The following is a 14,372-nucleotide window of genomic DNA, read 5'->3' on the forward strand; positions in this document are numbered from 1 at the left end:
AGAGTGTGTGGGGTCAACACATGATGTGCTGGGCTGGTGATGTAGCAGAGTGTGTGGGGTCAACACATGATGTGTTGGGCTGGTGATGTAGCAGAGTGTGTGGGGTCAACACATGATGTGCTGGGCTGGTGATGTAGCAGAGTGTGTGGGGTCAACACATGATGTGCTGGGCTGGTGATGTAGCAGAATGTGTGGGGTCAACACATGATGTGTTGGGCTGGTGATGTAGCAGAGTGTGTGGGGTCAACACATGATGTGCTGGGCTGGTGATGTAGCAGAGTGTGTGGGGTCAACACATGATGTGCTGGGCTGGTGATGTAGCAGAATGTGTGGGGTCAACACATGATGTGTTGGGCTGGTGATGTAGCAGAGTGTGTGGGGTCAACACATGATGTGCTGGGCTGGTGATGTAGCAGAGTGTGTGGGGTCAACACATGATGTGTTGGGCTGGTGATGTAGCAGAGTGTGTGGGGTCAACACATGATGTGCTGGGCTGGTGATGTAGCAGAGTGTGTGGGGTCAACACATGATGTGTTGGGCTGGTGATGTAGCAGAGTGTGTGGGGTCAACACATGATGTGTTGGGCTGGTGATGTAGCAGAGTGTGTGGGGTCAACACATGATGTGCTGGGCTGGTGATGTAGCAGAGTGTGTGGGGTCAACACATGATGTGTTGGGCTGGTGATGTAGCAGAGTGTGTGGGGTCAACACATGATGTGCTGGGCTGGTGATGTAGCAGAGTGTGTGGGGTCAACACATGATGTGTTGGGCTGGTGATGTAGCAGAGTGTGTGGGGTCAACACATGATGTGTTGGGCTGGTGATGTAGCAGAGTGTGTGGGGTCAACACATGATGTGTTGGGCTGGTGATGTAGCAGAGTGTGTGGGGTCAACACATGATGTGCTGGGCTGGTGATGTAGCAGAGTGTGTGGGGTCAACACATGATGTGCTGGGCTGGTGATGTAGCAGAGTGTGTGGGGTCAACACATGATGTGTTGGGCTGGTGATGTAGCAGAGTGTGTGGGGTCAACACATGATGTGCTGGGCTGGTGATGTGGGTGCCAACCTAACCCGTCAGGACTCAGATGGAAGTGATGATAGAGCAAGACGCGGGCGGAGGTGTGGGGCCGGTGACTGAGGCGCTGTACCCCCTGACAGCCATTGTTAACCACGTAGTTTGTCTTATTTAGTGGTGCCCATTAATTCACAGATGTTTACGTGACTCACACACACACACACACACACACACACACGTACTCGCTTGTTAGGTTGTCAAGTTGTCTTCATGGTGTTAACTGAGAATGTGAGGAGCGGGTGTGGGCAGGGCCGGGTAGGTGAGGAGCGGGTGTGGGCAGGGCCGGGTAGGTGAGGTGCGGGTGTGGGCAGGGCCGGGTAGGTGAGGTGCGGGTGTGGGCAGGGCCGGGTAGGTGAGGTGCGGGTGTGGGCAGGGCCGGGTAGGTGAGGTGCGGGTGTGGGCAGGGCCGGGTAGGATGTTCTGTTAACCATTCAGGAAAAATTCTGTCTTCATTGTCATCATTCGTGTGCGTGTGTGTGGGTCTGATGTTCCTGATCCATCTTGTATTATAACCCTGCTTACGTGTAGTTAGAACTAGTTCCTCTACTCAGGCCATGCTTACCTACGATAGCTTCACTGAGATTTTCTTTTTGTATTTATTAGATTTTTTTCGACGAAATTTTCCGTGTATTGAATTGAAGGTTCTTGGGGGGGGGGGGTGTTGTGGATGTTATAAGTGATTCACAAGATGGACGATCCTGCTGTATGAACTGTTTGGACGATCCTGCTGTATGAACTGTTTGGACGATCCTGCTGTATGAACTGTTTGGACGATCCTGCTGTATGAACTGTTTGGACGATCCTGCTGTATGAACTGTTTGGACGATCCTGCTGTATTAACTGTTTGGACGATCCTGCTGTATGAACTGTTTGGACGATCCTGCTGTATGAACTGTTTGGACGATCCTGCTGTATGAACTGTTTGGACGATCCTGCTGTATGAACTGTTTGGACGATCCTGCTGTATGAACTGTTTGGACGATCCTGCTGTATGAACTGTTTGGACATTATATATATCGCGAACTGAACGAACAGTGTTAAGAAACATGTAGGATATTTCATGTTTTATTCATTAATATCATTATTGTTATTAATATTATTATTATTAGTATTAACATTATTTCACTTTGACTGAGATCTTGTTTTTTCTCGTATATTTGTGGATGTGTTACTATCATCCCAGGTGCCCTGGCTGTATGATAGAAGCATGAGAGTGTTATGTAGGGTAACCAACGTGTGAGCAGGTCAGGAACATCATAGCTGACTCCTCCCTGCCCCAGTCATGAAGGCTCTCCTCCACCTGGTCGTGTCCAGCATTGTTTGATAAAGTGGACGACACCTCTGTTGCAAAGTACGTTCCTTTAATTTGTATTACAGATTATAACTAGTGTGTTTAATTCTTCTAATTAGATGAGGTCGTCAGAGGAATTCCTCCGTGAGTTTGTGATGAGTTGATGTGTTCAGACGACTGACTGTGTGTGCAGCTAAGAACGTCTGAACAATGCTCCCAGTAGCCAGATGTTAAGTGGAAATGGTCCAGTGTGTTAGCGGGAAGATGTTAAGTGTGTTTGGGCAGTGTATTATAACGCTATACCGTGTTGCCACACACTACCGTGCTGTACACGCTCATACTACGCCTATACTTAGTTTACATACACCATACTAGGCACCGAACCCTGGGGCCAGCTGGCCACCTCTCTACCTTACCAGACCTACTGAGTTACCCGTCATATATGTATATGATCATGACGCTGCCTGTTATGTATGCCCCGCCTTTACATGCCGCACATGTACATACACACAGATGAATATACGTGTGTACGTTGGTGTATACAAATATACATGAGTGCAGGAGGCGTCAGGGGCGTAACCTAAGCGTGGCCAAGGGCCAAGGCGGCCGGCCCACAATGGCTTGGCCCAGCTATTGTCTGCTCATATTGCTCGCCTCCATAAATTGGTGAAGACATTAGCCCCAGGTGGTGCAGGTGGGTCCTGCTGAGCACCAGTCTGGGGAAGGGAGAGTCAAGGCTACGCAGATGGAAGCGACGGTGGGTGAGTGGGCGTTTGCTTGATGACATGAGACACAAGATGAGGCACCGGAACCGGAGACATAGTAACAACACAAGGGAGGATTACCTCACCTCACACCTCACACAGGTCATCCTTCACTCTGGCCTCACCTTTGGTCCCCCCGGGGCCTGTGTCGTGTTACCTACCGTGTGGGGCGCTGGGGATGTGGGCCAGGTAGGCACCGGGTCAGGGTAGGATGCTGGGGTGCTTGCCGTGGGATGCTGGGGTCAGGGTAGGATGCTGGCCAAGGAGGGATCACGAGACACTGGTCCAGCTTCATCAGATGCGTCCTCACATTGGCCCGCCTGGTAGCCGGCCCACTGGCGACACTCAGGGTGAGGGCAGGGAGAAGGTCGTGTGAGGGCAGAGTGAGGGTAGTGTAAGGGTGTACAGTGATGAGCGGCTCAGGGGTGTCGTTAGTACTTGTGCAGTGTACAGAGCTGTTGTTTGTTCATGTTTTTACTATTTACTTTATGTGACAGTTGTTGGTTGCTTGTGTTCTACTGTGACTGGAGCCCGGGAGTTGGTTAGGGTCCCTGGGGGTTAGTTATGGTACCTGGGCACTGGTTAAGAGGCCGGGGCAGTGGTTATGGTCCCTAGGCACTGGTTGCGGGATCTGGACGGTGACTGATGATCCTTGGCATTACATGAGGACCCTGGACAGGAAAGCCACACTGATCTCCCTGGCTGCTTGAGTCCCGGCCTGGCGCCAGGTGGACCTGCTGACCTGCGGAAAGACCAAGCTCAAACGTACCCCCTGTCCCTCCCAAGACCTGGTTCAGATGTACCCCCTGGTCTACTCCAGGACGGTTCATCTGGTGTTGTAAACCTCTTGTGTGTCCTTGTGCTGCGCCCGCCCCATGGCTGGAGGGCCATGTGACCTCTGCTCTGGATATCTGTCTCCACTACAGCAGTATTAACGTCCTCCTCCTCCTCCTTGCGCTTATCAATATGTTCACTGGAATTGGTGACTCGTTCATCGCCATTTCTACACCATGTGACACCCTCAACTTCCTGAGATCAAGTTGCAGCTTCAGGACGCGCGGCACAGCGGCCACCTTGGTTCTTGCTCTTGATGACGCACTCACTGGGCTACTGACCTAACACTTAACCCATCTTCAAACACCATGTTCAGCGACGCAGGTGACATCGTTAGAACTTTAGTTGTTTTTAGTCTGTAGTTGAACACGTTGATGTCTGTAGTTGAACACGTTGATGTCTGGAGTTGAACACGTTGATGTCTGTAGTTGGACACGTTGATGTCTGTAGTTGAACACGTTGATGTCTGTAGTTGGACACGTTGATGTATTGGTCACATTACACCACTTGCTGGTGACCCGCTCTCCGTCCTTACTAACCCCTGACCTTCTTGACACGTCGTGGTTGACACATCTCAGGAGTATTCTAATGACCGCCTCCGCCTGACGCTATGAGTTTCCTACAGTTTGGCAGCGAAGAATTGACGTCATGACGGGCTGGAGGCCCCCTACCTGGGGCGAGGGGTGTCGCTGGCTACCTTACTACCTGGGGGTGGGGGGCGGGGGGGGGGTGTTGTGGTGACGTCCCTGTACCTTTGGTAGTAATGACCCCCACTTACACAGTAGTGATCACCCCTCACCCAATGGTAGTGATGATACCCACCCATAATAGTGAGGACCCCCATGCATGGTAGTGATGATACCCATCGATGGTCGTGAAGAACTCTCCCCACTACCCATGGTTATGACAACCCCTACTCATAGCAGTGAAGACCCCCCCCCCCACCCCCCCGCCCACAAGGTGGGGAAGGTCGTCTGCCAACACCCACTTCGCCCGGCCAAATAAAGTGCAAGTGCTTGTATACCATTTGTAGTGATTTACACTGTACGAGTCCATCTGGCCTCCGAGGCAGTCATGCTCGGAGGATCAGAGTATAAATTATACACACTCGAGCCCAAGATATCTTCCTCTGGCTATTTAAATCTTGTGGCATCTCGACGTTTTCCACTTTGCTGGGCCGTACATCACAGTGGAAGTCCAGCAATACGTATTTGCCTGAGTTTCTGGATGATGGAAATGAAATAACGCCGGTGAATTATGATGTTGAGGCTGGGAAGGTGAATCACTGTACACACACACTCACGCCCAAGGTACACACACACACACACACACACACACACACACGCGCGCGCGTGTGCGCGTGCGTAAATATCTCGTGTGATCTTGAGTGGTAAGGACAAGTTCACGTCTGCTCTGGATACGCCAACAGATTTATATATATATTTATATGTTCAGACGCTTGCCCCGTTTTTCAAGATCGATGAATTGATGGTATGTTGATGTGTACAGCGGCAGGTGAGGGTCAGGCTGCCCATCGAAAGCTGAAGGAAATTCTGATGTCATCAGCATTTATCATTTTTTGTCCGAGTCTGTGTGAGGTTGGCAGGCTGATGGTGGAAATCATGATCCCTTTATCCTTAATGGATGTTGGCAGCGGTTGTAGTAGTTCAGAGTTCACCGTGAGCTAATTGCTCCAACATCAATTGCTGTTGTCACAGGTATGGACCCGGTCCAGTCATCCAGTTTACAGTTCCTTGCAAGACGTATCGTATATGACTGAGCAAAGTTGACCATTCCAGCTGATTACGACTTTATTGTTTTACTGCGATGGTTGCTCAGTGTTGTGCATCTTGGCATCACATGTGGTTGATTTTGTATTGGTTGGAAGGTAAGGTGTGGCCTGACCAAGATTAGTATGTTTATTTTCATGGCAGTTCTCAAATCGGGGCCAACTGATACGACGGACATGTCTGAGGACAGTTTTCTTGAAAGTTTACCTTAAAGACGGTACTTGTATAAGTTCCACTAAGAATCTGACTTGTGTAGTACCAGTGAGGACGGTGCGAGACAGATTATACAAGGAGAAAACACTCAACAAGAACTCGCAGATGGTACGAGCCTTGGGGATCATGGCCTGGTCAATCACTTGACCCCAAGGGTCAGGTCAAAGGCCAGACTATCATGTTCCCAGGAGCCATCCTGTTATGCTCACAATGTTAAGCTTGTTTTGAACCATCATGAACCGTCATGATGTGGTCATCTTGCTGTACCTGCCAGTCAGAAGCAGAAAGTGACACGCCCACGTAAACATCGGACTGGTAGTAACAGTAAAGCAAACCACAGTACATCTCTTGAGTCCTCCACACTTTTTCTGACGGAGTGAGTGCATGAGGCACTCACAGCTACTATCATAAAGTTAGGTTTAAAAATGTCGGCGATAATTGGGTGGCGTCTGGTCAACCAATATATCCTTTACGCTTTTTCTTCACAAAGTGTATGAGCACATGACTTTGTACGTAAAAGGTGAAGGATTTTTTCATCTTACAATGAGGCAGTTTGGAGACGGTGTTCTGCATTGTTAATCCAGGATGAAGGTAGATATGGATGACATGTATGGTCAGATGTGGAGGCAAGTGTCGGTTCGGCGGCAGATGTGAGCCTGGCAGCAGGTATGTGGGCCTGGCAGCAGGTATGGGCCCAGCGTCAGGTGTGGATCTGGGTTCAGGTGTAGGTGAGGTTACAGTAATGACCTGAGTAAGTGAGACGGTGAGGTAACGACGTCACAATCACGTGACCCAGTGAGGACGAATCACCTGTGACTTGGTGATACATTCTACTCCCATACCACCCAGACGACCTCCCACCCCCACAATCTCCACACTCGACCCTCAACACCACCCCCACAATCGACTACCACCCCGGAGACGACGACGCATCACGCTGCTGGTGGCAAAACGTCCTCCCGCTGCCAACAGTCGGTCTAGCAGACCATAAAGGCTGTCCGTATCTGCCATTTGTAGTGATTTACACTCTTCAAGTTCATCTGCTTCCACAGCGAGACTTGTGTTCCTATTTTAAAACACGGATTAAACCTACAGAAGCTCGAGATTAAACATACAGCAGTTCAAGATAACCTTTTCTAGCCTTTCAAAACTTGGCAAAGGGACTTTCTGTATGACGTGGGGCCTGAGTCACCGTGTGTGTGTGTGTGTGCGAGAGAGAGAGAGAGAGAGAGAGAGAGAGAGAGAGAGAGAGAGAGAGAGAGAGAGAGAGAGGGGGGGGGGAGAGAGTTCACCTACACCGGGAAATAATCCTGGTGACAGCCCATAAATTGCCATATTTTACGTTGCGAGAGGTGGCTGTATGCACGCGGGTGCCCTGCACGCACGTGCGCCGACCCAGATTTACCTTGTGGCCAAGTTTTGAGGGCAAGAATGACGTGTGGAGGGCGACAGAGACTGACAGGAAGTCTTGGAGGAGGCAATTTCCTCATTTTTGAATATATTTAATGTTTGGATTTTATCTTAAGAATGTTGAGTCAGGCGAGGCTGAGTGGTGGGTGCTGTCAGGAGGACCATTTGTCAAGCCTCAGGTGTGGGTTGTGGAGACTTGAGTACCTGATTATCTTTATTTTCATATTAATGTTAATTTCTTCTATAATTTTTTTTTATTCTAGAATGTAGGATGAGGCAGATGTGTGGATTATGGTAAAGTTATGTGTGTGTGTGTGTGTGTGTGTGTGTGTGTGTGTGTGTGTGTGTGTGTGTGTGTGAAATGTGCGAGTGAGGATGCCACCAGTGAAAGTTTCCTGAGCAGGACAGAGTGTGTGAAAGTGTACCAACAAGGAACGCGCCTCTCCAGCTGTACCACTGAGGGTTGCTGCTCTGGATGTGCTTCCATGGTCGACACTTTTGATGTTACAACAGTCAAGGAGACAGTTCCCTCTGGTCACGCTGGCATTCCAACACAGTACCACACATTCACGACCATTGACGCTCTGAGCCACAGCCAACTTAGTACAACTATACATCCAAGACAATAATGTCAGTATATTTGTTCATAAGATATCACTTCCCTGAAGATCTACATACTAAATGGTTATTATGTTTCCCAAATGTTGAATGAAAAGAATTTGTTCTGAAACATTTGAGTTCTGAAACCAGAGTTACGGTGCAAGTGTGACCAGGTAGGTACGGTGCAAGTGTGACCAGGTAGGTACGATGCAAGTGTGACCAGGTAGGTACGGTGCAAGTGTGACCAGGTAGGTACGGTGCAAGTGTGACCAGGTAGGTACGGTGCAAGTGTGACCAGGTAGGTACGGTGCAAGTGTGACCAGGTAGGTACGGTGCAAGTGTGACCAGGTAGGGGCATGTGTGGGCTGGACTCCGGGTATGGTTTACCTTCCAGGTCGGAGCCTCCTTTGTAGGAGTCAGATGCAGGTTTGTGTCTCGCTTTGAGTGAGGGACCTTGTGCTTCCGCCGGGGCAGACTCCACACTGTGGAAATAGACTTCGGGATCGGCAGCAGCATCGGTCGAGAGGCCTCCCGTTGATGACGGCCATGTGTATTAATGACACTGTCATCTGCTGAGGAATGATATACAGGAGATGACAGTGATGTGTTGATAACTGCAGTGTATACTGATGAGAGCGACACCCATCCACGAATGACAACAACATGCGATGATGACTACTGCATGTTCATGAGCATGTCATGCGATGATGACCACGATGCATTTATGATACTGACATGTGTTGATGATGACGGTATGTGTTGATGACAGACCCACCCTGACGTCATCATTGTTTTGCACTTCCTGATGAAATCATTCTCGTAATTATTCCTTTATAGTGCCAGTCATCACATCAGTGTTATGACAATAAGAGATATTGTTACGTACTTAGCAAAGATGAAGAAAATAGTGATTGACAAGATATTCTTCACGGTGATAACATTGCAGTAGATTGTTAATGATGGGCCATAACCCATGGTCATGACCCAGAAGGTTATTGGCATTTAGACATAACTAGCAGTTATTCTCTCACGATTACATCACTGCCGCGCTTTCACTAGTCCTAGTGCTGGTGTCTGCAGAGACCGAGGCAGGATCGCTCGGGGGAATATGGATGGAGATAAGAAGGTTATGGTCGGGCTGGAGGAGCTGAACATCACTTGGGGCTTCACTGGAGGCCAGCTGAGTGTAGGTGACGTGGGCACCATCTGTGTGGGTGGTGGCAGGGCCGGGAACAGAGGCGCTACAGTACTCCTTACCAGCAGGCCTTCCCAGTCCTCGTCCCACTCTCTCTCTCTCTCTCTCTCTCTCTCTCTCTCTCTCTCTCTCTCTCTCTCTCTCTCTCTCTCACACACACACACACTCAGAAATACCATCGTTTGCTATATGCTGGAGCTGTGTGTGTGTGTGTGTGTGTGTGTGTGTGTGTGTGTGTGTGTGTGTGTAGGGCACAGGAAGTAAATCTCGTTCCCTGAGGGCGAGGCATGAGGGGGCCGACCCGTCCTGGGTACACGCAGCACTACTCCATCACCGTGAGACGCATCACTCGGACCTGAAGTGTGAATGAAGAGTGTTAGAGGTGCGGGGAGGGAGGGAGAGGTGAAGGAGGGAAGATGCTGGCGGGTGTCCAGGGCGTCTCAGCTCAGGGGAGGAGGGGCCTCAGTTCCAGCCGGGGCCCAGTACTCCCTCCGCTGCCGTGCCGCCTCCACTGGCTACCTCCTCCTCCTTCCGACACATCTCCTTCAGCATCGCTGCCGCACACAGGTGAGGCTCACTCCCCTGCCTCCCTCCTGCCCGCCTCCGACAGGTGAGATCCTCCTGCTACTCTCCTCCCACAGGTGAGACCAACTTTCCTTCCTCCCTCCTGCCCTCCTCCGATGGGGTGAGGCCTTCTTATTGCCCGCCTGCTGTAGGATTCGTGTCGGTTGTACGGATCAGGTGCTGTTCCATCGTCACACACCCCAGACTGTGACGTAGACGCTTGTTTAGAATTCATCGTCGTCACAACCAGACTGTCATCGTGACGACCAGAGGCTTTGTCACTTTCACAACCCCGGCTGTCACTGTCACAACCTGAGAGTTTGTCACAGTCAGCCAAACTCTTACAATCACAACCACAGACTGTGTCACCATTATAATCAGACTATCACTTTCACAGTCTGAGATTGTGTCATTGTCACAACCGGACTGTCACCATAACATGAAACTGTGTCACCAGCCCAACCAGCCTGTCACGTTCACAACTAGAGACTGTTACCAACACATCCAAAGTTCTTATCACCGTCACGGTCAGACTGTGCCACCGTCACGGTTAGACTGTGCCACCGTCACGGTTAGACTGTCACTTAACAAAAGATTGAGCCGCCGTCACTGTCAAGAAATGCGTCCCCGTCATGTAAGCAGAGAACGTTTCTCCGTCACATTACCGTAGCATGTGTCGTCAACACACAACCAGGGGGGGGGGGGGGGTGTCGCCGTAACATAATCAGGCTGCCCCGCCGTCACTTAGGCAAGGAATGTGTTACTGTTACGCAACTACTTCTTATGTGATCGTCACATAATCAAAGTTGTTCCAACTCCGTTCATGCAGAGATTGCACCGGCTTCGCTCATGCAGAGATTGTACCAGGCTTCATTTCTACCAAGATTGTACCATCGTTAGGTAGAGAGTGTTGGTTCGTATGGAGGATGTTGTGATTGTGGAAGACATCAGAAACACAGATCAGTGTGGTACGAGTAGGAAGACACGGGTGTTGCGAGGTCAAACCTGTACACGCTTGACGCCACTAAGGAGGCGCAAATAACGTCAGTCGTGGACCTCAGACGAGCTGTTCGGCAGGTCTGTGCATAAACGTAAGCACTTTACCGCGTTCCTCCGCTCCGGGGAACCATCGTGTTGAAGAAGCTGCACTTCGTCTCGTTCGAGGCACAACGTTTGACCACGAGTTTGAATCCATTACGACGAGCGAAATCAGATCAGTGTAGTCTTAAGTTACCTCGTAGATCATCTCTTAGACTTCTCTTTAAGAAGAAAAACAGATCTAAGTGTAGACGGCTGTCATAGCAGGTGTCTCAGTCCAGGAATCATCTTGGCAGCTGGACGCTGTGCCAGCCCCGCTCTCCTCGTCATTTCTTTATGTAGGATGACCAACGCTGAACACAGTATTCAAGATGGAGACGCACCAGTGATTTTAGTGAACAGTTGAGTGGGCATAATTTCCTGAAATTGAAAATTCGAAAACTTTCGTAGTGAAACCAATAATTTGCGTGTCATTTTTACTGCTTCAGTGGACTGCTTACTTAGCTGTAGGTCACTACAAGTCATTACGACCAAATCTTTTTCCTCATTTGTCTCTTGCAGTACAAGGGTTTTCATACCTCAACTTGCCTTCCCGTTTTTACACCCGATATATAAAACTTTGCACCGGTGGGTATTGCCACTTGTGAACCCACTAGTGGGTATTACTACCTGTGAGCCCACTAGTGGGTATTGCCACCTGTGACCCCACTAGTGGTTATTGCCACCTATGAGCCCGGTAGTCGGTATTGCTACCTGTGAGCCCACTGGTGGGTATTGCCACCTTTGAGGCCACAGTTCATCATTTTGTATTACTTTTGAATTTACAGACACTCATTTTCAGTTGTAGGTTTGGCCTCCCATGCTAATTTCTTTTGCTACCTGGATATCTTACAGTGTTGCTTGTTATCTATCTGTTGTTATCTTCAGTATATGTACAAATGAGAAAGAGAACCGGTCAGAAGACTGATTTGATTCTTGAGCATGACACTTGTTAAATCTAATCATTATGAGACGACCATAATCATTATGAGACGACCATAATCATTATGAGACGACCATAATCATTAGTCTATGGCCAGTCAACAAACCTCTTAACAACCGTAGTGCAACCTCATTTAAACTATCAGACTTAACCACTGGTAGTAACATTTCTTGTGGAAGTTTATCAAATACTTTTGAAAATCTGAACAACTTGCGCCAACCGCTTTACTTTCCTCAGCTGTTTTGCCTCACAAGGATCGCCCCATTTTCTTGCGGCCAAATCTGTACCATCGTCACCTGAGATGACCAAGTTGTGTACCATTGTTGTGTAACCGATAATCTCACAACCGAGGGGTAACCTAACACTGTCTTCCCCTCACTCACGCAGCCAGATGTTATACGACGCCTGGTGGTATTTGTACGACTCTGAGATGGTCTGGTACGACCTTCCTGCTCGGTGTATAAGACCTTAATCTTGGGTGGAGGACGTGGAAGGGGCGTTGGTACGACCTTCTGCGGCTAGACCGATAATTTTTACGATCTTTTGGGGTTGGCCTGAATGTAATTGCGACTGGTGGTGTGGTATCTGGTGCGACCTTCTCGGTGGTGTGGTAGCTAGTGCGACCTTCTCGGTGGTGTGGTAGCTAGTGCGACCTTCTTGGTGGTGTGGTAGCTAGTGCGACCTTCTTGGTGGTGTGGTAGCTAGTGCGACCTTCTCGGTGGTGTGGTAGCTGGTGCGACCTTCTCGGTGGTGTGGTAGCTGGTGCGACCTTCTAGGATGTCCTGGTAGTTGGTGCCACCATCTGAAGATGGCTTATAATTGGGACGAGCAAGGACCTTCAGGGGTGGTGGGACCGCTGGTGCGACCTTCAGGGGTGCCGTGATCGCTGGTATGACCTTCTGGGGGTTGCATGATTGCTGGTGACACGCCATCTCTCAGGAAGAGTGTATGACGGCGGCCTGTAAAGTCATAGATTGAAGTTGTCTGAATGTATTGTGACAGAAAGACGGAAACATTACTCGTAATCTCTTGAATCAGACGGTATGATGACGTAGTATTGGACATGATCTCAGACGAGAAGCTTGAAGGGTGAGGACATCATACCCGAGACGGGTACCTTCTTGTTTAACTTGTCGTATCGTTGTGGTCATGGTTGTAACGTTGTGGTCATGGTTGTAACGTTGTGGTCATGGTCGTAACGTTGTGGTCATGGTTGTAACGTTGTGGTCATGGTTGTAACGTTGTGGTCATGGTTGTAACGTTGTGGTCATGGTTGTAACGTTGTGGTCATGGTTGTAACGTTGTGGTCATGGTTGTAACGTTGTGGTCATGGTCGTAACGTTGTGGTCATGGTCGTAACGTTGTGGTCATGGTCGTAACGTTGTGGTCATGGTCGTAACGTTGTGGTCATGGTCGTAACGTGCTTACGGGTCGTAACGTTGTGGTTCAGAGGATAAACGTCCATTTATGGTTTCTTCAAGTTGTGGAGTTCTTGCCAGATGTTGTCGTCCAGGTATAGAGTTGTGGATCTGCTCATATATTGGTCGAGGTATAGAATTGTGGACCTGTTTATATACATGTGGAGGTGTGTGGCTGTACAGATACTGGCAGATACTTCATGTTCCTGGTTTGTAAAGTTTGGCAGTAGATGGTGTTTAACTGTTTCTCATGGCAGGTATATTGGTGGCCATGAGTCGCGATGGAAATGTTGCTGTTTGTTGAAGCGAGTGTAGCCTCCTGCACAGCCAAATATTAATGGCACTCTCGTGTGATGTTCAGTAAAGTTTTAGTTTCTATTGTCTTAATGATGATGGACCATATCTCATTGTATAGTTAACTGTGATGATGTGTCTGTTGGTGTTGTCTAGTAACATCTTTCTTAACCTCTTTTGGACCTTGTCTTATTATTTTATTTGTTTATTTAGTTGGGTGACCAAACTTAAGAAATATGTTGTAGGTTTTGTCTCATATACGCGGTCAGTGAAATGCCGATCATATTATGGACACTGTGTGATTCATAATGTGTGTTCACCACACATAGTGTACGTGTTCACACACTTGATGAACCCGGCCGGAACACTTTGCACTCCATTTTCGTCAGACCCCAGTGCTGGGCCAGATGTGTCACGTCCAGTACTACGTACGTACAGGTCGTTCTCACCTGTTCATATAGTGGTGTGTAGCAACTCAGTCCTGTGTCTAGCACCCTCGTCAATCAGTGTAGGTCTGGCAGAGGCTGCGACCGTCTCAAGGTTTTGGACACCCACCAGTGCTCGATTTTCCATCTCCCAACGACGGGAAAATGAGCGGCTGCTGCCCAGCTCCTCAGCAACGACAGGGGAAACCTGACAGAACCAGGAAAGCTTCACAGATTTATGGGAGACCGACCGTACAGAACCAGGAAAGACTTCATAGACCTACAAGACCCTTTGTATCCGGGGAAGACCAGAGACCATGGTCGTGGTGATCAGTGTGGCTGAGAGGACTCCCTCACGTTGCTGTGCTCACTGTCTGCGGGAGGATCGTGTGCTGGTGTTTAGCCTCTTCATCCATGTCTGTCATCTGTGTCTTTTTCTCTTCTCTTTGTTACCTTCTTTTGCCCAACTCCCCACCTTCC

General features: G+C 49.2%; 1 protein-coding gene across 8 annotated transcripts in view; it reads left to right on the forward strand.

Moving 5' to 3' along the window:
* The window catches only part of LOC139753145 (glutathione S-transferase 1-1-like), a 200,915-nt gene that overhangs the window by 56,919 nt on the left and 129,624 nt on the right, over window positions 1–14,372 (forward strand). Inside the window, exon 3 of one of the 8 annotated variants that reach the window (XM_071669307.1) lies at window positions 2,258–2,425. The exons of 4 other annotated variants lie outside the window; for them this stretch is intronic. The gene's annotated coding sequence lies outside the window, so the exon portion shown is untranslated. Of the gene's footprint in view, window positions 1–2,257; window positions 2,426–9,601; window positions 9,782–14,372 lie in introns of those variants that run through there. 3 more of the 8 variants (XM_071669305.1, XM_071669314.1, XM_071669306.1) reach the window with 3 other exon arrangements.

The sequence above is a fragment of the Panulirus ornatus genome, chromosome 14 (genome assembly GCF_036320965.1).
Source record: "Panulirus ornatus isolate Po-2019 chromosome 14, ASM3632096v1, whole genome shotgun sequence".
In the NCBI taxonomy this organism is placed as follows: Eukaryota; Metazoa; Arthropoda; class Malacostraca; order Decapoda; family Palinuridae; genus Panulirus; species Panulirus ornatus.